Here is a 25,036-nt window from a genome sequence, read left to right on the forward strand (position 1 = left end):
CCTCCTAGCTACGTACTGCTCGGGTCAGCTAGATGCTCCTTGTGGTTGCTCGAGAGTCGAGAGAAGTGAACATGGGATGAACTAAACTTGCTGTTTTGCATGTGTATTTATAATCCAGCAGGCTGACTTTTGCAGGCGATGTTGGTTGGTTTGTCAACTGGCCAGCAAGGGAGCACACACATGGCCATGATCCACCATAGGGCGACTTCGTCGACCATCATCCTTCATGTATAGTTGGAAACTAGGAAATGATGAGGCATGTAGAAGCGGTCAATTAATTAGCATGTAGTACTTACTAGGACATATACTATGTGTACAGAAATAGCAACTGTACAACTGGGTGATCACATTTTTGGCTAGTTAAGTACATAGTGAAATAATCTACTAACTTACTAAGTGTGCCTGTGTGTGTTGACCGAGGGTTATACGTGCCTTCATAAAGAATTAGGAAACTGGGGCGAAGGTGCGTCATTAATATGCTCCTTTTACCAAGGTTTAGTAGATGCATGGTCTCTTTGGAGCCTCTGTATCGTTAGCGGTTTAGGCTCACTACTTGAAAACGTATCTTTGCCGTGTATTTTTATCTTTGTCGGGTGTCTTTATTTAGGTACATGGCAAAGATCCTCTTCGCCGGGTGCCAAATATAAATACACGGCGAAGAAAACTGTACCGAGTGTTAGCATCCGGCGAAGAAAACTGTGCCGAGTGTTAGCACCCACGAAGAACAAGAACACTGTACAATAGGGAAAAGACACTCGGTAAATAAATACACACGGCGAGGTGGCTCTTTTCCGAGTGCTAGAATGGGACACTCGGCGAAGAGGGCTGCCACGTGCCGTATAACGCGCATGTCTGGGGGGGGGGGGGGGGGGGGGGATAACGATGGCTTTCTTCGCTGGGTGTCTATACCCGGCAAAGATCATCTTCGCCGGGTGTTTTTTGGAGATACACGACAAAGTCAAATTTTAAGGGAGGCACCATTTCTCCCGCCCAACTATACTTTTCTTTGCCGTGTGTATTCTAGAAAGCACACGGCAAAGAATGCCTTTGCCGGGTGTATTCTAGAACACGGAAAATATCCTTTTTACCTTGTATTACATCAAGATACTAGGCAAATGCGTCCCGTTTCACTGTGTCGACGCGGAGGTGTTCCTGTTGGGAGACGCCGCGAAACCGGGAGAGATGCACACATAAAATGACACGTTCTGGAGCTAAAATGATTTTTTTCTTCAGAAAATCAGGGGCAAGGATAAGTGAACGCGTAGTTCAAATCCGACCCGATTCCAGTGGCATCGGCGGGAAGCGGCGCGGGTTCCTACGGCTTCCCGAAGAGCAAGCGCGTGGGGCGGGTGTATGGACTGCGTTGCGTTGGTGTTCTTCTATCAGTGTGTGCATGGGTTTCTCTCAACCCTATTTCGCGCTCTTGTACCTTCGTAAAAAAAAAAACCATTTCGGCACTCAGAAAATGTAAAATGGGTTTTCCGTGGCCACGATGGCAAAACCCCGCACACACCATTGATTGCATGTCCCAGGCACATGCATGTGCGCGGTATGGCTTCGTTCCGGCAGACTATGCATGTCCGTCGGCCATAACCTAGCCTATTTGACCTAAAATCGATAAAACTCCGTAGGTGATAGCTCATTTCGTGAATGTTTTTCGGAATAACTGCCGTATTCCAAGTTTGATTTTTTCCTTGCAACTGGGTCACATAAAATGATACCTCTCGAAGGTCTCACATTTTCTGATTTTTTAATTAGCTGTGCTCAAAATGGGACACATTGAACGTCCCATTTAGCCGCATCAAGCGCGACGGTGCTCCTGTTGGGAGGGCGACCTTTGCAGCGTCGAACCTCGAAGCCACGTAGGCTGCATTTAGGGAAAGCCGTCATCTCCATTTCTGGACCGCTCAACATGACGGAGCCGGCCGAGGGGCAGCATTGTGAGCCATGCAGCTACTCTAGTCTAGTTACCGTTTCAACAAACGGATATATTCTAGGTACGTCGACGAAGCAGTCGTGAAAAAAGGCATATGAGCCCGGCCTTGTCGCCGGCGGTGGCTTTCTCCACTGCCTCCCTCTCACGATCTTCTCCACTGCCTCCTTCACGATCTTCTCCGCCTGAGGGCACCTGCCGTTGTGGGTATAGTAACCGACCCTGAGCCCAGGGGCAGAGCTCGCCGGAGGAAAAAACGGTGGGAATGGAAATGCAAAAGGCATGTTGGGAATCGGGTGTAGACTGCAAATTCGCAGGACACGGCGCCGACCAAAGACGCGATCACGGCGAGAAGGGCAAGTTTGACCATCTTCCTAGCTACGTACTGCTCGGGTCAGCTAGCTGCTCCTTGTGTTTGCTCGATAGTCGAGGGAAGAGAACGTGGGATGAAGGAAACTTGCTGTTTCGCATGTGTATTTATAATCCTGCATGCTGACTTTTGCAGCCGATGTTTTGTTGGTTTGTCAACTGGCCAGCAAGGGAACACACACATGGCCATGGTCGACCATACGGCGACTTGATCTTCTACAGTACAATCATCCTTCATCTATAGTTGGTAACTAGGATTTTTTTTTGCTAGAACTTCGGGAACTTTTTATTCGATAGAGATTCCGGTACACTCAGCAGAAGATTACGTACTGGCTATTTATAAGAAAAGGAATTTATAAGAAAAGGAGTCAGCACATAGGTTGTTTACAAGAAAAGGAGGACTTTCACCCATCCAACTACTCGTCAGCTCCAAATGCAAGCGAACTTAGTACATATAGATGGAATGAATTATTAGCACTACGCTTAATATGTTTATTGTTTAATGGAAAAATATTCAAAACCAAAACTATGCTCCCCAACTTCATGCAAGATTGGTGCCACCAAACAACGATCAGTACGTATGACGCGAAGACCAGAGGTTTACTATCTTTAAGCTATCCATCCCCATCATAACATGAGAGAAGCCTCTCAACTTCGCAAAGATAACTCCGTCCCGAATGGCAAGAACTTTTTGTCGCGGCAACTGACGGGAGGAAGGGGGAGGGGAGGGACTTGTTGCCAGGTGCCAGCGGCAGGAGGCAGTGGAATGTTCGCGATCGAGGCATCGTGTCTTTGAGACAGTGAAGAGAGAGAAGCTGTAAGTGGGGAGGGCGATGAATTGCGTACATGTGTGTTTCAAGTGTCATGCTAACAATTTAAAAAAACATCATGGTTAGACAATTTAAGATTTTGAACCCATTTACTTTAAAATCTGAGTTTTAAAAATGTTAAGGTTTTTATATGCTGGTTAGTTTTCAGGTAATAGTTTCTAATTGAGAACCAACCCACATATAATTTTTTTGTAATCACATATGTCATCTTGTATGCTTGTGTGCTGGTTTCTATAGGAGGTTTATTAAAGATTTCTCTAAAATTTCAAAACCTCTTACTAATCTTCTTCAAAAGGATGTACTTTTTTGTTTTTGATGATGCTTGTAAGGAAGCTTTTGAAATTTTAAAGAAGGCTTTAACTACTGCTCCTATTGTTCAATCACCTGATTAGAATTTACCCTTTGAAATTATGCGTGATGCTAGTGATTTTGCAGTTTGTGTTGTTCTTGGACAGCGAGTAGATAAGAAATTGAATGTTATTCATTATGCTAGTAAGACTCTTGATGCTGCTCAGAAGAATTATGCTACCACTGAAAAGGAATTCCTAGCTGTAGTCTTTGCTTGTGATAAGTTTAGACCTTATATTGTTGATTCAAAAGTTACTATTCATATTGATCATGCTGCTATTAAGTATCTAATGGAAAAGAAAGATGCTAATCCTAGACTTATTAGATGGGTGTTGTTTTTACAAGAGTTTGATCTGCATATTGCAGATAGGAAAGGTGTTGAAAATCATGTTCCCGATAATTCTTCTAGATTGAAAAATATTGCTTATGATCCTATTCATGTTAATGATAGTTTTTCAAATGAACAATTAACTGCAATAAAAGTAACTTCGCGAGAGAGTCCTTAGTATGCTGATTATGCTAACTTTATTGTTTCCAAGTGTAGGATAACGTTGCATAGAAAACAAAAATTTTCCTACGGCGAACACGCAATCCAAGCCAAGATGCAATCTAGAAGACGGTAGCAACGAGGGAGTATCGAGTCTCACCCTTGAAGAGATTCCAAAGCCTACAAGATGAGGCTCTTGTTGCTGCGGTAGACGATCACTTGCCGCTTGCAAAAGCGCGTAGAAGATCTTGATCACGATCGGTTCCGGCGCCACGAACGGGCAGCACCTCCGTACTCGGTCACACGTTCGGTTGTTGATGAAGACGACGTCCACCTCCCCGTTCCGGCGGGCAGCGGAAGTAGTAGCTCCTCTTGAATCCGACGGCACGACGGCGTGGTGTCGGTGGCGGTGTAGAAGTCCGGCGGAGCTTCGCTAAGCTATGCGGGCAATATGGAGGAGAGGAGCTTGGCTAGGGTTTGGGAGGGGTGGCCGGCCACTCTATGGGGGCGGCCAGCTTGTGGTCTTGGGGTGGCCGGCCCCCTCCCTTGGCCCCTCATTATATAGGTGGATCCCAAGTGTTGGTGTCCAAGTCTTCGAATAAGACCCGAAACCAAAACCTTCCATAGGAGGGGAAACCTAGCCCAACTAGGACTCCCACCCAAAGGTGGGATTCCCACCTCCCATGTGGGGGTGGCCGGCCCCCTATGGTGGAGTCCACTTGGGACTCCACCCCATCTAGGGCTGGCCGGCCATGGAGGTGGAGTCCCTTGTGGACTCCACCTTCCTTGGTGGTTTCTTCCGGACTTTTCTAGAACCTTCTAGAACCTTCCACGACATTTTATTTCACATAAAATGACATCCTATATATGAATCTTATTCTCCGGACCATTCCGGAACTCCTCGTGATGTCCGGGATCTCATCCGGGACTCCGAACAAATATTCGAACTCCATTCCATAATTCAAGTGCTACCATTTCAACATCCAACTTTAAGTGTGTCACCCTACGGTTCGAGAACTATGCGGACATGGTTGAGTACTCACTCCGACCAATAACCAATAGCGGGATCCGGAGATCCATAATGGCTCCCACATATTCAACGATGACTTTAGTGATCGAATGAACCATACACATATATTACCAATTCCCTTTGTCTCGCGATATTTTACTTGTCCGAGGTTTGATCTTCGGTATCACTCTATACCTTGTTCAACCTCGTCTCCCGACAAGTACTCTTTACTCAGTACCGTGGTATGTGGTCTCTTATGAACTCATTCATATGCTTGCAAGACATTAGACGACATTCCACCGAGAGGGCCCGAGTATATCTATCCGTCATCGGGATGGACAAATCCCACTGTTGATCCATATGCCTCAACTCATACTTTCCGGATACTTAATCCCACCTTTATAGCCACCCATTTACGCAGTGGTGTTTGGTGTAATCAAAGTACCTTTCCGGTATAAGTGATTTACATGATCTCATGGTCATAAGGACTAGGTAACTATGTATCGAAAGCTTATAGCAAATAACTTAATGACGAGATCTTATGCTACGCTTAATTGGGTGTGTCCATTATATCATTCACACAATGACATAACCTTGTTATTAATAACATCCAATGTTCATGATTATGAAACTAATCATCCATTAATCAACAAGCTAGTTTAAGAGGCATACTAGGGACTTCTTGCTTGTCTACATATCACACATGTACTAATGTTTCGGTTAATACAATTCTAGCATGATATATAAACATTTATCATAAACATAAAGATATAAATAATAACCACTTTATTATTGCCTCTAGGGCATATCTCCTTCGATCTCCCACTTGCACTAGAGTCAATAATCTAGATTACATTGTAATATACCTAACACCCATGGCATTCGGTGTTGGTCATGCTTTGCCCTAGGGAGAGCTTTAGTCAACGGATCTGCTACATTCAGATCGGTGTGTACTTTGCAAATCTTTACTTCTCCATCTTCGATGTACTCGCGAATCGAGTGGTAACGCAGCTTGATATGCTTCAGCCTCTTGTGTGACCTTGGCTCTTGTGCATTGGCGATGGCACCCATGTTATCACGAGTAAATGATTAATGGGTCCAATGCACTAGGAACCACACCGAGCTCTACAATGAACCTCTTCATCCATACCGCTTCGATGAAGCCTCCGAAGCCGCTATGTACTCGATTCTGTTGAAGACTTCGCCACCGTGCCTCTGCTTCGAGCTTGCCCAGACTTACTTGCAGCACCATTCAATATAAACACGTACCCGGATTGTGACTTAGAGTCATCGGGATCGGTGTTCCAACTTGCATCGGTGTAACCGTTTACAACAAGCTCTTGGTCACCTCCATAACAAAGAAACATATCCTTAGTTCTTTTCAAATACTTCAGGATATTCTTGACCGCTGTCCAGTGTTCCATTCCTGGATCACTTTGATATCTGCTAGTCAAACTAACAGCATGTGCTATATCCGGTCTAGTACATAGCATGGCATACATGATAGATCCTACTGCCGAGGCATAGGGGATGTTACACATCCTTTCTCTTTCTTCTGCTCGTAGCCGGTCCTTGAGTTTTACTCAATACCTTGCTCGGTAACATAGGTAAGAACCCTTTCTTACTTTCGTCCATTCTAAACTTCTTTAGAATCTTGTCCGGATATGTACTCTGTGATAGCCCTATTAGGCGTCTTGATCTATCTCTATAAATCTTGATGCCTAATATATACGATGCTTCACCAAGGTCTTTTATTGAAAAACTATTATTCAAATAACCCTTAACAACTGCTTAATAGTTCTATATCATTCCCGATCAATAATATGTCATCTACATATAATATCGGGAATGCTACGGAGCTCCCACTCACTTTCTTGTAAATACGAGGCCTCTCCATGACACTCGTATAAACCCGAAGTCTTTGATCACCTTATCAAAGCGTCGGTTCCAACTTCTTGATGCTTGCTTCGGTCCATAGATTGAACGCTGAAGTTTGCATACTTTGTCAGCATTTTTAGGATCGACAAAACCTTTGGGTTGTACCATATACAACTCTTCCTCAATATCTCCATTAAGGAACGCCGTTTTGACATCCATCCGCCAAATCTCATAATCGAAAAATGCAGCTATTGCTAACAAAATCCTCACAGATTTTAGCTTCGCTACGAGGTGAGAAAGTCTCATCGTAGTCAACTCCTTGAATTTGTCGGAAACCCTTTGCGACAAGTCGAGCTTTATAGACAGTAATATTACCATCATCATCTGTTTTTCTCTTGAAGATCCATTTATTCTCGACAGCCTTACGGCTATCAGGTAAGTCTACCAAAGTCCATACTTTGTTATCATACATGGATCCCATTTCGGATTTCATGGCTTCTTGCCATTTGTTGGAATCTGGGCTCATCATCGCTTCTTCATACGTCGCGGGGTCCTCATCATTGTTATCCACAATCATGACATTTAGACAAGGATCATACCAATCAGGAGTGGCACGTTCCCTTGTCGATCTGCGAGGTTCGATAGTTTCCTCGTTCGAAGTTTCATGATCATTATCATTAGCTTCCTCTCGTTGCCGGTGTAGGCGGTACGAGTACAACTTCCGGTACTTGCGCTACTCCGATCAACGAGTATAGATTCATCAATCTCATCGAGTTCTACTTTTCTTCCGAGTCACTTCTTTAGTGAGAAATTCTTTCTCAAGAAAGGTTCCGTTCTTAGCAACAAAGATTTTGCCTTCGGATTTGTGATAGAAAGTGTACCCTATAGTTTCCTTAGGGTATCCTATGAAGACGCATTTCTCCGCTTTGGGTTCTAGCTTGTCCGGTTGTAACTTCTTTACATAGGCTTCGCAACCCCAAACTTTCGGGAACGACGACTTAGGTTTCTTGTTAAACCATAATTCATACGGTGTCGTTTCTACGGATTTTGATGGTGCTCTATTTAAAGTGAATGCGGCTGTCTCTAATGCATAACTCCAAAATGATAACGGCAAATCAGTAAGAGACATCATACTACGAACCATATCTAAGAGAGTTCGATTACGACGTTCGGACACACCGTTTCGTTGAGGTGTTCCCGGCGGTGTCAATTGTGAAAGTATTCCGCATTTCTTTAAATGCATGCCAAACTCATAACTCGGATATTCACCTCCACGATCGGATCGTAGAAATTTGATCTTCTTGTTACGTTGATTTTCTACTTCACTTTGAAATTCCTTAAACTTCTCGAAAGTTTCGGATTTATGTTTCATGAAATAGATATACCCATATCTACTCGGATCATCTGTGAAGGTTAGAACATAACGATAACCACCGCGCGATGCTACGCTCATTGGTCCACATACATGCGTATGTATGATTTCCAATAAGTCGGTAGCTCGCTCCATCATACCGAGAAAATGGAGTCTTTGTCATTTTACCCATTAGACATGCTTCGCATCTATCAAGTGACTCAAAGTCAAGTGATTCAAGTAATCCATCAGTATGGAGTTTCTTCATGCGTTTCACTCCAATATGACCAAGACGACGGTGCCACATATAAGTAGAATTATCATTAAGTTTAATTCGCTTAGCATCAATGTTATGTATATGCGTATCACTACTATCGAGATCTAATAGAAATAAGCCATTCTTTTGTGGTGCTCGACCATAAAAGATATTATTCATAAAAATAGAACAACCATTATTCTCAGACTTGAATGAATAACCGTCTTGCATTAAACAAGATCCGGATATAATGTTCATGCTCAACGCGAGTACATAATAGCAATTATTTAGGCTTAAAACTAATCCCGAAGGTAGATGTAGAGGAAGTGTGCCGATTTGCGATCACATTGACCTTGGATCCGTTTCCAACGCGCATCGTCACTTCATCTTTCAGCGAGTTGTCGTTTATTCTTTAGTTCCTGTTTCGAGTTACAAATATGAGCAACCGAACCGGTATCAAATACCCAGGTACTAGAACGAGAACCGGTGAAATGAACATCTATAACATGTATATCAAATATACCTTCTTTCTTCTTCTTGACAAGGCCGCTCTTCGGATCAGCCGGATACTTGGAGCAATTACGCTTCCGGTGTCCCTTCTCCTTGCGGTAATAGCACTCAGCATCGGGCTTAGGGCCGTTCTTAGGTTTCATAGGAGGCGTGGCAGCTTTCTTGCCACCCTTCTTGAATTTTCCCTTAGACTTGCCCTGTTTCTTGAAGCTGGTGGTCTTGTTGACCATCAACACTTGGTGCTCTTTCTTGATCTCAATCTCAGCAGCTTTTAGCATGCCAAAAAGTTCGAGGTAACTCCTTGTTCATGTTACTGCATATTGTAGTTCATCACAAAGTTCTTGTAACTTGGTGGCGGTGATTGAAGGACACGATTAATCCCCGATCTGTTAGGAATCACTATTCCCAAGTCATTGAGTTTCTTCGCATGCCCGGTCATGGCGAGCATGTGCTCACTAACGGAGCTGCCTTCTTCCATCATACGAGTTGAAGAAATGTTTCGATGCTTCATAGCATTCCATTGCCGCATGAGTCTCGAATATAGCTTTCAGCTCATTCATCAACTCATGAGGATCATGGTGCTCAAAACGTTTTTGAAGATCGGATTCCGGAGCGCACGGGATGGCACACTCGAACTTGAGAGTGCCGAGTTTTCCGAGTCGCGTAAACAGCTTTTACTTCATCGGATTCATCTTCGCGGGAGGGTCACCTAGCGGTGCATCAAGCACAAATTGCAGATTTCCGCCGGAGAGGAAGATCCTCACATGACGGAACCGATCGGTGAAGTTGCTACCGTTGCTCTTAAGTTTCTCTTTCTCTAGGAACTGATTAAAATTGATTGGGGACGCCATCTCTACAACATATATTTGCAATAGTTTAGACTAAGTTTATGACAAATTGAGTTCAAATTTTAATTCAACATAATTAAAAACCTAAGTGAACTCCCACTCAAAACAATATCCCTCGCATTGTCTTAGTGATCACACGAACCAAATCCACCGCACCTAAACCCGATCATCACGAGAAAAGGTGTGATTTCAATGGCGAACACTCAAAGTGTTCATCATATCAACCATATGATTCATGCTCTACCTTTCGGTATCACGTGTTCCGAGACCATGTACGTACATGCTAGGCTCATCAAGGCCACCTTAGTATCCGCATGTGCAAAAGCTGTCTTGCACCCGTTATATGTACTTATTGAATCTATCACACCCGATCATCACGAGGTGCTTGAAACGACAAGACTTGGCAACGGTGCTACTAAGGATGAACACTTTATTATCTTGAGATTTTAGTGAGGGATCATCTTATAATGCTACCGTCGCGATCTAAGCAAAATAAGATGCATAAAAAGGATTAACATCACATGCGGTTCATATGTGATATGATATGGCCCTTTTGTTCTTGCGCCTTTGATCTTCATCTCCAAAGCACGGATATGATCTCCATCATCTTCGGGCATGATCTCCATCATCGTCGGCGTAGCGTCAAGGTCAATGGCGCCGTCTTCATGATTGTCCTCCATGTAGCAACTATTACAACTACTTTGAAAAACTACTCAACATGAAATTTAAAGACAACCATAAGGCTCCTGCCGGTTGCCACAATACAATAATGATCATCTCATACATATTCATCATCACATTATGGCCATATCACATCACCAAACCCTGCAAAAACAAGTTAGACGTCTCTAATTTGGTTTGCATATTTTACGTGGTTTAGGGTTTTCGAGAGAGATCTAATCTACCTACGAACATGAACCACAACGTTGATACTAATGTTTTCAATAGAAGAGTAAATTGAATCTTTACTATAGTAGGAGAGACGAGACACCCGCAAAGCCTCTTATGCAATACAAGTTGCATGTCGAACGAGGAACAAGTCTCATGAACGCGGTCATGTAAAGTTAGTCCGAGCCGCTTCATCCCACTATGCCATAAAGATGCAAAGTACTCAAACTAAAGATAACAAGAGCATCAACGCCCACAAACCATTGTGTTCTACTCGTGCAACCATCTATGCATAGACACGGCTCGATACCGCTTGTAGGATAACGTTGCATAGAAAACAAAAATTTTCCTACGGCGAACACGCAATCCAAGCCAAGATGCAATCTAGAAGACGGTAGCAACGAGGGGGTATCGAGTCTCACCCTTGAAGAGATTCCAAAGCCTACAAGATGAGGCTCTTGTTGCTGCGGTAGACGATCACTTGCCGCTTGCAAAAGCGCGTAGAAGATCTTGATCACGATCGGTTCCGGCGCCACGAACGGGCAGCACCTCCGTACTCGGTCACACGTTCGGTTGTTGATGAAGACGACGTCCACCTCCCCGTTCCGGCGGGCAGCGGAAGTAGTAGCTCCTCTTGAATCCGACGGCACGACGGCGTGGTGTCGGTGGCGGTGTAGAAGTCCGGCGGAGCTTCGCTAAGCTATGCGGGCAATATGGAGGAGAGGAGCTTGGCTAGGGTTTGGGAGGGGTGGCCGGCCACTCTATGGGGGCGGCCAGCTTGTGGTCTTGGGGTGGCCGGCCCCCTCCCTTGGCCCCTCATTATATAGGTGGATCCCAAGTGTTGGTGTCCAAGTCTTCGAATAAGACCCGAAACCAAAACCTTCCATAGGAGGGGAAACCTAGCCCAACTAGGACTCCCACCCAAAGGTGGGATTCCCACCTCCCATGTGGGGGTGGCCGGCCCCCTATGGTGGAGTCCACTTGGGACTCCACCCCATCTAGGGCTGGCCAGCCATGGAGGTGGAGTCCCTTGTGGACTCCACCTTCCTTGGTGGTTTCTTCCGGACTTTTCTGACCTTCTAGAACCTTCCATAGAACCTTCCACGACATTTTATTTCACATAAAATGACATCCTATATATGAATCTTATTCTCCGGACCATTCCGGAACTCCTCGTGATGTCCGGGATCTCATCCGGGACTCCGAACAAATATTCGAACTCCATTCCATAATTCAAGTGCTACCATTTCAACATCCAACTTTAAGTGTGTCACCCTACGGTTCGAGAACTATGCGGACATGGTTGAGTACTCACTCCGACCAATAACCAATAGCGGGATGCTGGAGATCCATAATGGCTCCCACATATTCAACGATGACTTTAGTGATCGAATGAACCATACACATATATTACCAATTCCCTTTGTCTCGCGATATTTTACTTGTCCGAGGTTTGATCTTCGGTATCACTCTATACCTTGTTCAACCTCGTCTCTGACAAGTACTCTTTACTCGTACCGTGGTATGTGGTCTCTTATGAACTCATTCATATGCTTGCAAGACATTAGACGACATTCCACCGAGAGGGCCCGAGTATATCTATCCATCATCGGGATGGACAAATCCCTTTGTTGATCCATATGCCTCAACTCATACTTTCCGGATACTTAATCCCACCTTTATAGCCACCCATTTACGCAGTGGTGTTTGGTGTAATCAAAGTACCTTTCCGGTATAAGTGATTTACATGATCTCATGGTCATAAGGACTAGGTAACTATGTATCGAAAGCTTATAGCAAATAACTTAATGACGAGATCTTATGCTACGCTTAATTGGGTGTCTCCATTATATCATTCACACAATGACATAACCTTGTTATTAATAACATCCAATGTTCATGATTATGAAACTAATCATCCATTAATCAACAAGCTAGTTTAAGAGGCATACTAGGGACTTCTTGCTTGTCTACATATCACACATGTACTAATGTTTCGGTTAATACAATTCTAGCATGATATATAAACATTTATCATAAACATAAAGATATAAATAATAACCACTTTATTATTGTCTCTAGGGCATATCTCCTTCACCAAGTACTTGCCTCCAACATTTACAGCTCAACAACGAAGGAACTTCTTTTATGATTTGCGGCATTATTTTTGGGATGACCCACACTTATATAAAGAAGGAGTGGATGATATTATGCGAAGATGTGTTCCAGAATATGAACAACGAGAGATATTGAGGAAATGCCATGAAAGTGCTTATGGAGGACATCATGCTGGAGATAGAACTGCACAAAAAGTTCTACAATCTGGTTTTTACTAGCCTACTCTTTTTAAGGATGCAAGAAAATTTATTTTATCTTGTGATGAATGCCAAAGGGTTGGTAATATTTCAACTAGAATTGGAAAGAGGAAAAACTACGAATTGCTTCTTGTAGATAATTAATCATGATGCTACTTCGTAGAAATAGAGGAGCATTTTCTTTACATGTGAATTTTCATGCGTGTTTATGCGATAATAGAAACTAGCAAGCTCAAAGATGGCAACCCATGTGCATTCAACTAGCAAGCTCAAAGATGGGAGCAACAAACTATCAATTGACAATCATATACGATAGAGATTAACAGATCGATCTAACTCATGAATCACATTAAATATGAATGTATACGTTCGAGGTAGTGGTCAAACAAGAATTACGAACGTGCATGGTTCAAATGAATGAATGAACAAACTAAAAAGGTGGACCAGAAGAGAACAGCAAAGAGCACGATTCTAGGGAACATTATTAATTCTGATTTTCTGACTAGTCTAGGGCGTCAGTCAAGATGGCCAGATGATCAACCGGTGTAGCTAGGTAGGGCACTAGCTAAGGCCGGGGCCTAGGGCTTGTTGATGAAAGCGCACGTGTTCCTGATCTCGCCCTCGGCGCTGGTCTTGACCCCGATGTATCCCATCTTCACCATAGCATCTTCGAAGTCATGGTTCCACTGGATTGGGCCTAAGAACTTGCCACGGAAAAGGGGGCCCGGCATAGAACTCCACCAAGCCCTCGGTCTCCGTGGACGTGGTGAGCGACGCGTCGGAGTTGAAGAGCACGTTCCGGCTCAGGACGTTCGTGTAGTACTGGATGTCCAGCTTGTCGGGGGTGATAGCATCCTGCAACACGTTTACGCTGCCACCCGCGCTGCAGGTTCCTGTCAGTTGCTGGGCGAGCTTGGGCTCCATGGCGGTGCTAGAGTTGGCAACCGGCGGGAGACGGTCGGGGAAGGAGGAGCAGTCGGAGCGCCCGATGGAGTGCGCGCCGGAGAGCACGACCATATCGTCCTGGCTGAGCCCCTTGGCGGCGAACATGGCCGTAGTTAGGTTGAGGTCCCCGAAGGGCGGTGGCAGGTTCTGGAAGGTATCGCCGGCTCGTGACACCTTCCCGTCGTACCGACCGGCTGGCACGCGGTAGTTGATTCTGCCGGAGCTTAGGCTGTAGCTGGCGTCGCGGCCGGCAAAGGCGACGACGTCGGCGCAGGAGACGACGCCCGGGCAAGCCGTCTCCAGGGCGGCCTTTGCCGCGTCGATCACCTCGAAGCCGCGCAGGCTGAGGTTCGGGAAAGCCGTCCTCTCCGTGTCAGCGCCGCTCAGCAAGACGGAGCCGTCGCAGCCCTGAAGACCAAGAACCACACAGCCGGACGAGGGGTAGCATTGTGAGCCATGCATGCACGAACCATGAAACGAATATATACTGCAAGAAATGGATATATTGTAGGTACCTGGACGAAGCAGTCGTGGAAGAAGAGGCGTATGAGCCCGGCCTTCTCGCCGGCGGTGGCTTTCTCCACTGCGTCCCTCACGATCTTCTCCGCCTGAGGGCACCTGCCGTTGTGGGTGTAGTAACCGACCCTGAGCCCAGGGGCAGGGCTTGCCGGAGAAAAAAACGGTGGGAATGGAAATGCAAAAGGCATGTTGGGATTCGGGCGTGGGAAGCCGTAGCCGGCATAGACTGGAAATTCGCAGGACACGGCGCCGAGCAAAGAGGCGATCACAGCGAGAAGGGCAAGCTTGGCCATCTTCTTCCTAGCTACCTGCTCGTCAGCTCGGGTCAGCTAGCTGCTCGCTCGAGACTCGAGGGGAGACAAGATGGGATGAAGTAAACTTGCTGTTTTGCATGTGTATTTATAATCCTGCCGGCCTGACTTTTGCAGCCGATGTTTGTTTGGTTTGTCAACTGGCCAAGCAGGGAACACACAAGTTGATGTGCGTGCCACATGGCCATGATCAAACATACGGCGACTTCTTCTACGGAGTACCATCATCCTTCATCTATAGTTGGAAACTAGGAAATGATGAGGCATATAGAAGCCGCTAATTAATTAGCATGTAGTAGTACGTACTACAGTAGGATATATATGTGTGCTGAAATAGGGGTGGTCACATTTTTCACTAGTTAAGTACATAATGAAATAATCTAACTTAGATTCCTGCCGCATGTGCCTGCGTGTGTGGACCGAGCGCACGTACATACTACCTGCGTCTCAAAACATAAGGCTTATATTATTTTTAGAAAGTCAAACTATATCAAGTTTGACTAAGTTTTTACCAAAAATTATTAACATGCAAAATACAAAATTAATATTATTAAATAGATAATAAAATATATTTTCGTATGGTATCTACGAAATATTATATTTGTTGATAGATTGTTCTATTAGTTTGGTCAAATTTTACTTGGTTTTACTTTAAAAAAATATATAAGCCTTAAGCTTTGGGATGGAGGTAGTATATACATACTTCTACAAATAATATGAAAAATGTGCATATTCATATGCTTCACTTACCGTGGTTTTGTTACTCCCTCCGTCCTGGTTTATAGTCATGCGTATGTTCTAAGGTTATTAATTTAATCTATATAATATAAATTATATAACACAAAAACTATACCATTAGAAAATATAACATCTAAAGTTTTTAATAATATATATTTTGTAATATATAACCCATATTAAGTTGGTCAAACTAACGATCTAAAATAAGCGGAAGCCTGATAAACCAGGACAGAGGTAGTAGGCTAGTTATAATGGAAAGTAAATCACTATCATACATGGTTGCATTAATTAGCTTATTGATAGATTTTTTGAAAAATATGATGTTACGGTAACTAGCTTAGTTACTATATCATCATCTCTTCTCATTAATTGGTTACCACATCAGTAAGTTTGTTGAGTTGAACTCTAAGTTACTCCTGAAGTTGCTTGCAGTATGAATAATCTTAGAGCGAGTATAATAAAATCTAGTCAGCGGGCTATAGCTTTGGCACATCATTAAAATCCTATGTAAAAAAGAGTGACAGGATGAGAGAGAGAGAGTGTGTCAAGCGGACTCTTCTTCTACCGACGACTTTTGTCAGTCAAATAAGGAACTTATTATATGATTGGGCTTTACAATGGCTCTAGATGATATGACCTGGTCATATAGCTAGCGTCGGCTGTCTTATTAATCTTGCTCTTAGATGTATGAACTTTTGGAGCGTCTGTATCATTAACGGTTTACTACCACCTTTCTAAAATAGTCTACATTTTTGTATCAAATTCTTTTTTCTACATTCTAGCTTCAAAATATGTTCTGAAATAATCTACATTATAATATTTAGTCAACAACAACACTGAATACGAAATGGTTTTGCTCTTTTTATATTGAACGTTGTTATTTTTAATGTAGTTTGGATTGGTTGTTCATATATCTAAGTAATACTAATAAATTCAATACTAGTTTGTCTCATTTTTTCTAGAATATAGATTGAATCATAACAGAGGGAGCATCCTATTACTCTGTCGGGTTTTTATTTAAATTTATTTGCGTTTTGGACACAACCAAACTCAACATGCATATCCCCACCCGCAATTCGGAACATACTAATGCTGAGTGATTTGTCTACTTACTCGTCAATGATAAAAGAAAATGAAATGAAGTGAAAATACTCTAGATATTAGTTCAGAGTCCTACCTTTCAGGGTGAAAATCCAAAGTTTGGCCTTAACTCGTTGTGACTCGCAATAACCTTGTTGGAGGCATTGTTTTGAGAGCGGTGACTATCTTCAGGGTGAAAACTAAGATCTTTGATCGGGCGGCGATGGCGCTGGTGCACTGTTCTCTTCTTGGAGGTGTCATCTTTGGAGAGTCTGTATTTCAGGTGTTGTCTTGGTGATGGATGTATTACTGTTGCTAGGCCTGGGATATTGTAGCGGGACATTTGTTTCTTAGTTTTCTTTTCTCTTTTTTAGATGTGTGCATTCGTACTGCTATTGGGGTGTTACGTTGTTGCAGAGGCTAGGTATAATTGGTATCTTTTGATTTTAATATATTCCCTTTATCGAAAAAGATATCAGTTCTCGTATAATAGTGTTTGCAAGTGAATAATATTTTTGTTTTCATTGTCACCGTCAAAGTTTGCAAGAACAGTACTAGCTGTACTAGTATTATTTAATTGGTTGTGTGCATGTGCAACCAGCTAGTTAACAAACGGCTGATGCATTGAAGTTTCCCGGCATTGCATGGAACTAATATAACTACCTGTTGGCACATTACGATATTTGATATTACCGCACACAGTTAGCAAGGCCGGGCCTAGGGGTCGAACAGGTCAACCAATTTTTAGTGGCCCAAATTTGTTTGACTGTGAAAAAATATATTTAGCTAATCGGTAACAATGTGCTCGTACAAGAATACACTGTGGTTCGAAATCTCAGCAGTGCTATAATTTTAGCAACAAAAAAATTCTCTAGCCAATTTAGATGAAAAAAAGGAGAACTTGGGAGGCAAAGGCATGACTTACTCACCAAAGAAGAACGGAAAAATAAAGCTATATACCACAATAGATGTTTTGTAGTAGAACCGCTCCACAAGCCCTTCTTTTTTGGTTCATCCATCCATTCTCTTGTATATATTATATATGTATCTATACCAATATAAATAAAGGCCCAGAGGGCGCAGACCCACAAGATCTGAGCCATCCAATCTTCATCCAACGCATCATGTATCACCAGTGTTTGGTGCTAAAACACATTGTCAGTTGAACCATCACCATCTTCCTAGCTAAAGAGATCTCTCGTCGCCCATCTCCAGGTTTTCTGAACCATCACCACACACCAAACCCCCTCCCACGTCGCCACCCAGTGCCTGTAGCCGTTGTTGTAGATCCCATCACCCCTGCCCCGCAACTCACCCTACACCCGATCCGACGCCCGTCGTGCCTCGCCTTCTCCTACCCACCCGCCACCATCACATGCACCATCCGCTCGATATGCACATGATCCCCTAATTCACGGGAACTACACGGAAACTGTTTCACTCAATTCTTAAATAGATCTCTTCCTCGCGAGTTCTACGAATCTCGACGAATCCCGCTCCAGCGCTCCGCCTCGCACTCTTCCCCTGCCGAGCGCTACGGCTTCATCGCTGCTGTCGCATCGCCACCTCGATGAAGTGCCTGCCCACCGCCTCCGCCACGTTGCACGCCACCACACAAGGATGCTCGCCACCTCTGTCGCCGCAACCCTGACCGCTGCTTCTCTATCCCGATGACCGCCACTCTAGCATGCCCTTTCCCACGCTATTACATGCGCCCCCACCCACCAAGATGGCAAGATCCAGTATCCAAAATGCATCCTTGAGGCATGAGATATATCTGGGAGTTCAGGTCCGTATATATTGGAGACAGTGGAACACTTTTTAGACCAATATAAAACATACTAAAATACCATTATACATTTCGGCCTCAGTTGGACTACTTATGCAATATTTCTAAATTAGTTTAGATTTAGTATATTGCCCCAAATCAATTCAAGCAATGTCAGAAATGCACATAAAAGTAGCGTGTTCATTATAGAATATCGCAAGCCATTTCACTATTTAAATGAAAATGAAGAAGTCACATTATCTTCTCTCTTGTGAAACATGTGTTTATAAAATATTTGAACGAATACAAGAATTCAAAGAAAGAAGTCAATAGCTAGAGGGCATGATGCCCACAAGTATAGTGGATCGCTGAAATCTTCGATGGGAAGTATTACCCAAATTTATAGTTCGACTCAAGGGGAACAAAAGATTTCTAATACGACTTTACCAATTGAGACCTCACTCTAAAACACACATGTATATTAATAAACTCACAAAGCAAGTGGTGATTTTATTACAGTTGATTCAAAGCAATAAAGACAAGTAAGAAACAGCACTGGCAAATTTCCAATTAACATAGCATCCATCTCTAATTCAGTTGTGTGTAGGTCCGTGGTCCAAATATAGTTATGCATACTAACAAAGAAAATTTGCATAACATCTTTTATCATGCTTGCCCATTTTACTGGGGCCAACTTGGAACTACAAGTAATTAATGTCTATCCTTTAGAATAGCTCGGAACAAAGCATTAAGTTTCATGAACACGTAATATCCTCGACCTATCACATATTCCCCTTGTTTTTTCCTATATGTCACCTTAGGGATTCGCAGGTTCACATAATAATAACTAATACACCTTGCAAATAGATACCAACCTCATATATATGATAAAGAAATATATGTTCAGTATTGAAATTATTTCACTCGGGCCCTAGTAACAAGCATTAAACATAGCAAAGGTGTACCAACACTCATACATGAATATCCTCAGGACAAACAACTCAAATCTCGATATATATGGATGATTACAAGATCAATCTCATCCAAACTCCATCCACCTCTTAGGACTACATAGAACTACTCACTAATGGTGATGGAGAGTGAGACCATGGTTGTTGGTGATGACGTTGGTGACGGCGATGATGAAGAAGCCCTCGAAATCCCTCTCTCCAGGTTGGAGAGCAGGATCAATCTAACCCCCGAAACGAAGATCGTGGTCTCGGCGGTGCTCTATTTCACGAAACGCTTCGTGCCCCTGATGTTGGAGATATGCCCAAGAGGCAATAATAAAGTGGTTATTATAATATCTTTATGTTTATGATAAATGTTTACATACCATGCTATAATTGTATTAACCGAAACATTGATACATGTGTGTTATGTGAACAACAAGGAGTCCCTAGTAAGCCTCTTGTATAACTAGCTTGTTGATTAATAGATGATCATGGTTTCGTGATCATGAACATTAGATGTTATTAATAACAAGGTTATGTCATTAGATGAATAATATAATGGACACACCCAATTAAGCGTAGCATATGATCACGTCATTAAGTTCTATTTGCTATAAGCTTTCGATACATAGTTACCTAGTCCTTCGACCATGAGATCATGTAAATCACTTATACCGGAAGGGTACTTTGATTACATCAAACACCACTGCGTAAATGGGTGGTTATAAAGGTGGGATTAAGTATTCGGAAAGTATGAGTTGAGGCATATGGATCAAGAGTGGGATATTGTCCATCCCGATGACGGATAGATATACTCTGGGCCCTCTCGGTGGAATGTCGTCTGATTAGCTTGCAAGCATGTGACTTGGTCACAAGAGATGACATGCCACGGTACGAGTAAAGAGTACTTGTCGGAGATGAGGTTGAACAAGGTGTGGAGATACCGATGATCAAACCTCGGACAAGTAAAATATCGCGTGACAAAGGGAATCGGTATCGTATGTAAATGGTTCAATCGATCACTAAGTTATCGTTGAATGTGTGGAAGCCATTATGGATCTCCAGATCCCGCTATTGGTTATTGGTCGGAGAAGAGTCTCGACCATGTCTGCATAGTTCACGAACCGTAGGGTGACACACTTAAGGTTTGATGTCGTTTAAGTAGATATAGAATATGGAATGGAGTTCGAATGTTTGTTCGGAGTCTCGGATGGGATCCAGGACATCACGAGGAGGTCCGGAATGGTCCGGAGAATAGGATTCATATATAGGAAGTCATTTTCTAGGTTTGAAAATGATCCGGTATTTTTCTGGAAGGTTCTAGAAGGTTCTAGAAGAGTCCGGAAGAAATCACCATGGAAGAGGGACTCCACCCACCTTGGCCGGCCAGCCTAAGGGAGGAGGAGTCCCTGGTGGACTCCTCCCCATGGTGGCCAACCACCCCACCAAAGGAAAGGGGGGAGTCCCACTCCCCCTAGGTTTGGCCATATGGAAGGTTTTGGAGTTGGGGTCTTATTCGAAGATTTTGACCTAACCCTTGGGGATCCACCTATATAATGAGGGAGGGAGGGAGGGGGCAGGACACACCTTGGCCGCACCACCCCTGCCCCCCTTTGGCCGGCGCCCCAGCAGCCCTCTCTCCCCAAACCCTAGCTGCCCCCCTCCTCATACTTCTCCCACATCGCTTAGGCGAAGCCCTGCCGGAGATCTCCACCACCACCGCCACCACGCCGTCGTGCTGTCGGGATTCCGAGAAGGATCTACTACTTCCGCTGCCCGCTGGAACCAGGAGGAGGACGTCGTCATCAACACCGAACGTGTGACCGAGTACGGAGGTGCTGCCCGTTCGTGGCACCGTCAAGATCTTCTACGCGCTTTTGCAAGCGGCAAGTGATCGTCTACATCCACCACGAGATCTTATCTCGATAACGCTTTGCGATCTTCAAGGGTATGTTGATCTTCACCTCGTTGCTACCATCTTCTTGATTGGATCTTGGCTTGTTGTTCGTTCTTGCGATAGGAATTTTTTTGTTTTCTATGCTACGATTCCCAACAGTGGTATCAGAGCCGTGTCTATGCATAGATTGGTTGCACGAGTAGAACACAATGGTTTTGTGGGCGTTGATGCTTTTGTTGTCTTTAGTTCATGTACTTTGCATCTTGTGGGATGGTGGGATGAAGCGGCTCGGGCTAACTTTACATGACCGCGTTCATGAGATTTGCTCCACGCTTGACATGCAACTTGGATTGCGTAAGTGGCTTTGCGGGTGTCTGTCTCTCCCACCATAGTGAAGATTCAATCTACTCTTTCTATTGACAACATTAGTATCACCGTTGTGGTTCATGTTCGTAGGTAGATTGGATCTTACTCGAAAACCCTAAACCACGTAAAATATGCAAACCAAATTAGAGGCGTCTAACTTGTTTTTGCAGGGTTTGGTGATGTGATATGGCCATGATGTGATGATGAATATGTATGAGATGATCATTATTGTATTGTGGCAACCGGCGGGAGCCTTATGGTTGTCTTTAAATTTCATGTTGAAGTATTATTTCAAAGTAGTTGTAATAGTTACTACATGGGAGCACAACCATGAAGACGGCGCCATTGACCTTGACGCTACGCCGACGATGATGGAGATCATGCCCGTTGATGATGGAGATCATGTCCGTGCTTTGGAGATGAAGATCAAAGGCGCAAAGACAAAAGGGCCATATCATATCACATATGAATTGCATGTGATGTTAATCCTTTTATGCATCTTATATTACTTAGATCGCGACGGTAGCATTATAAGATGATCCCTCTCACTAAATATCAAGATAATAAAGTGTTCATCCTTAGTATGCACCATTGCTAAGACTTGTCATTTCGAAGCATCACATGATGATCGGATGTGATAGATTCTACATGTGCATACAACGGGTGCAAGCCAGTTTTGCACACGCGGATACTAAGGTTGCCTTGATGAGCCTAGCATGTACAGACATGGTCTCGGAACACGGGATACCGAAAGGTAGAGCATGAGTCATATGAATGATATGATGAACACTTTGAGTGTTCGCCTTTGAAGCTACATCTTTTCTCGTGATGATCGGAATTGGTGTAGTGGACTTGGTTCGTGTGATCACTAAGACAATGCGAGGGATGTTGTTTTGAGTGGGAGTTCACCTAGTTAATTTAAGAATTAAAATTTGAACTCAATTTATCATAAACTTAGTCTAAACTCTTTGCAAATATGTTGTAGATCATGGCGCCCCCCTCCATCAATTTTAACCAGTTCCTAGAGAAAGAAAAGCTTAAAAGCAATGGTAGCAACTTCACCGACTGGTTCCGTCATGTGAGGATTTTCCTCACTGGTGAAAATCTGCAATTTGTGCTCGAAGCACCGCTAGGTTCCCCACCACCACCTGCAGTATCCGAGGAAGAAAAGAATGTTTACGAGACTCGGGTAACTCAGTACTCTCAAGTTCATTGTGCCATCCTGTGCAGCCTATAGGCGGAGCTCCAAAAGCGTTTTGAGCACCACGACCCTTATGAGCTGGTCCATGAGCTAAAAGCTATATTTGAAACTCATGCGGCCGTGGAAAGCTATGAGGCATCGAAACACTTCTTTGGCTGTATGATGGAAGAGGGTAGCTCCGTTAGTGAGCATGTGCTCGCTATGTCTGGGCATGCGAAGAAGCTCAGTGACTTGGGGATAGTGATTCCTAACAAGCTGTGTATTCATCGTGTACTCCAATCGCTGCCACCTAATTACAAGAACTTTGTGATGAACTACAACATGCAGAACATGAACAATGAGTTACCTAAACTCTTCTCCATGCTGAAATCTGCTGAGGTGGAAATACAGAAAGAGCACCAAGTGTTGATGGTCAACAAGACCACCAGTTTCAAGAAGCAGGGCAAGCCTAAGAAGGGCAACTTCAAGAAGGGTAGCAAGAAAGTTGCTGCGCCTCCTGAGAAGCCTAAGGCTGGCCCTAAACCTGATACTGAGTGCTATTACTGCAAGGAGAAGGGGCACTGGAAGCGGAATTGCCCCAAGTACATGGCTGATCTGAAGAGCGGCCTTGTCAAGAAAAAGAAAGGTATATTTGATATACATGTTATAGATGTCTATCTTACTGGTTCTCGTAGTAGTGCCTGGGTATTTGATACTGGTTCGGTTGCTCATATTTGTAACTCGAAACAGGAACTACGGAATAAACGAAGCCTAGCGAGGGACGAGGTGACGATGCGCGTTGGAAATGGATCCAAGGTCGATGTGATCGCCGTCGGCACGCTCCCTCTACATCTACCTTCGGGATTAGTTTTAAACCTCAATAATTGTTATTTGGTACCTGCGTTGAGCATGAACATTATATCTGGATCTTGTTTAATGCAAGAAGGTTATTCATTTAAGTCAGAGAATAATGGTTGTTCTATTTATATGAATAATATCTTTTATGGTCATGCACCTGAGATGAATGGTTTATTCTTGTTAAATCTCGATAGTAGTGATACACATGTTCATAATATTAATGCTAAGTGAATTAAATTAAATGATAATTCTACTTATATGTGGCACTGTCGTCTTGGTCATATTGGAGTGAAGCGCATGAAGAAACTCCATTCTGATGGACTTCTTGAGTCACTTGACTTTGAGTCACTTGATAGATACGAAGCATGTCTAATGGGAAAAATGACTAGGACTCCATTCTCTGGTACAATGGAGCGAGCTACAGACTTATTGGAAATCATACATACCGATGTATGCGGACCAATGAGTGTAGCATCGCGCGGTGGTTATCGTTATGTTCTAACCTTCACGGATAATCTGAGTAGATATGAGTATATCTATTTCATGAAACATAAGTCCGAAACTTTCGAGAAGTTTAAGGAATTCCAAAGTGAAGTAGAAAATCAACGTAACAAGAAGATTAAGTTTCTGCGTTCTGATCGCGGAGGTGAATATCTGAGTTATGAGTTTGGCATGCATTTAAAGAAATGCGGAATACTTTCACAGTTGACACCGCCGGGAACACCACAACACAATGGTGTGTCCGAACGTCGTAATCGAACTCTCTTAGATATGGTTCGTTCTATGTTGTCTCTTACTGATTTGCCGTTATCGTTTTGGGGTTATGCTTTAGAGACAGCCGCATTCACTTTAAATAGGGCACCATCTAAATCCGTTGAAACGACACCGTATGAATTATGGTTTAGCAAGAAACCTAAGCTGTCGTTCCTTAAAATTTGGGGTTGCGAAGCTTATGTAAAGAAGTTACAACCTGACAAGCTAGAACCCAAAGCGGAGAAATACGTCTTCATAGGATACCCTAAAGAAACTATTGGGTATACTTTCTATCACAGATCCGAAGGCAAAATCTTTGTTGCTAAGAACGGATCCTTTCTTGAGAAGGAGTTTCTCACTAAAGAAGTGACTGGAAGGAAAGTAGAACTCGACGAGTGTCAACACCCGGCTTTTTAAGTCCAGATGCCTATTATGCCATTCCTCGCAATCCCAGGAATATTGTTTTTGCGAGACATAATAGATTGATATCACAACACATCATTCATTACAACACATAATCGTCTTACAAATAAAGGATCACATGATCCAGTCTCATTACAATAATAGGAGTTCTATTTATTCATTACATAACACATAGCGGAAGCGAAAGTAGCGTAGTAGTAGTCCATCTATTCCACGAGCAAGC

At 43.5% G+C, this 25,036-nt stretch overlaps 1 pseudogene; it reads right to left on the reverse strand.

Moving 5' to 3' along the window:
• Positions 1–13,600: 13,600 nt before the first annotated feature.
• Positions 13,601–14,779, reverse strand: LOC124646918 (annotated as a pseudogene).
• Positions 14,780–25,036: the final 10,257 nt, after the last annotated feature.

Source organism: Lolium rigidum, chromosome 4 (genome assembly GCF_022539505.1).
Source record: "Lolium rigidum isolate FL_2022 chromosome 4, APGP_CSIRO_Lrig_0.1, whole genome shotgun sequence".
Lineage (NCBI taxonomy): Eukaryota > Viridiplantae > Streptophyta > Magnoliopsida > Poales > Poaceae > Lolium > Lolium rigidum.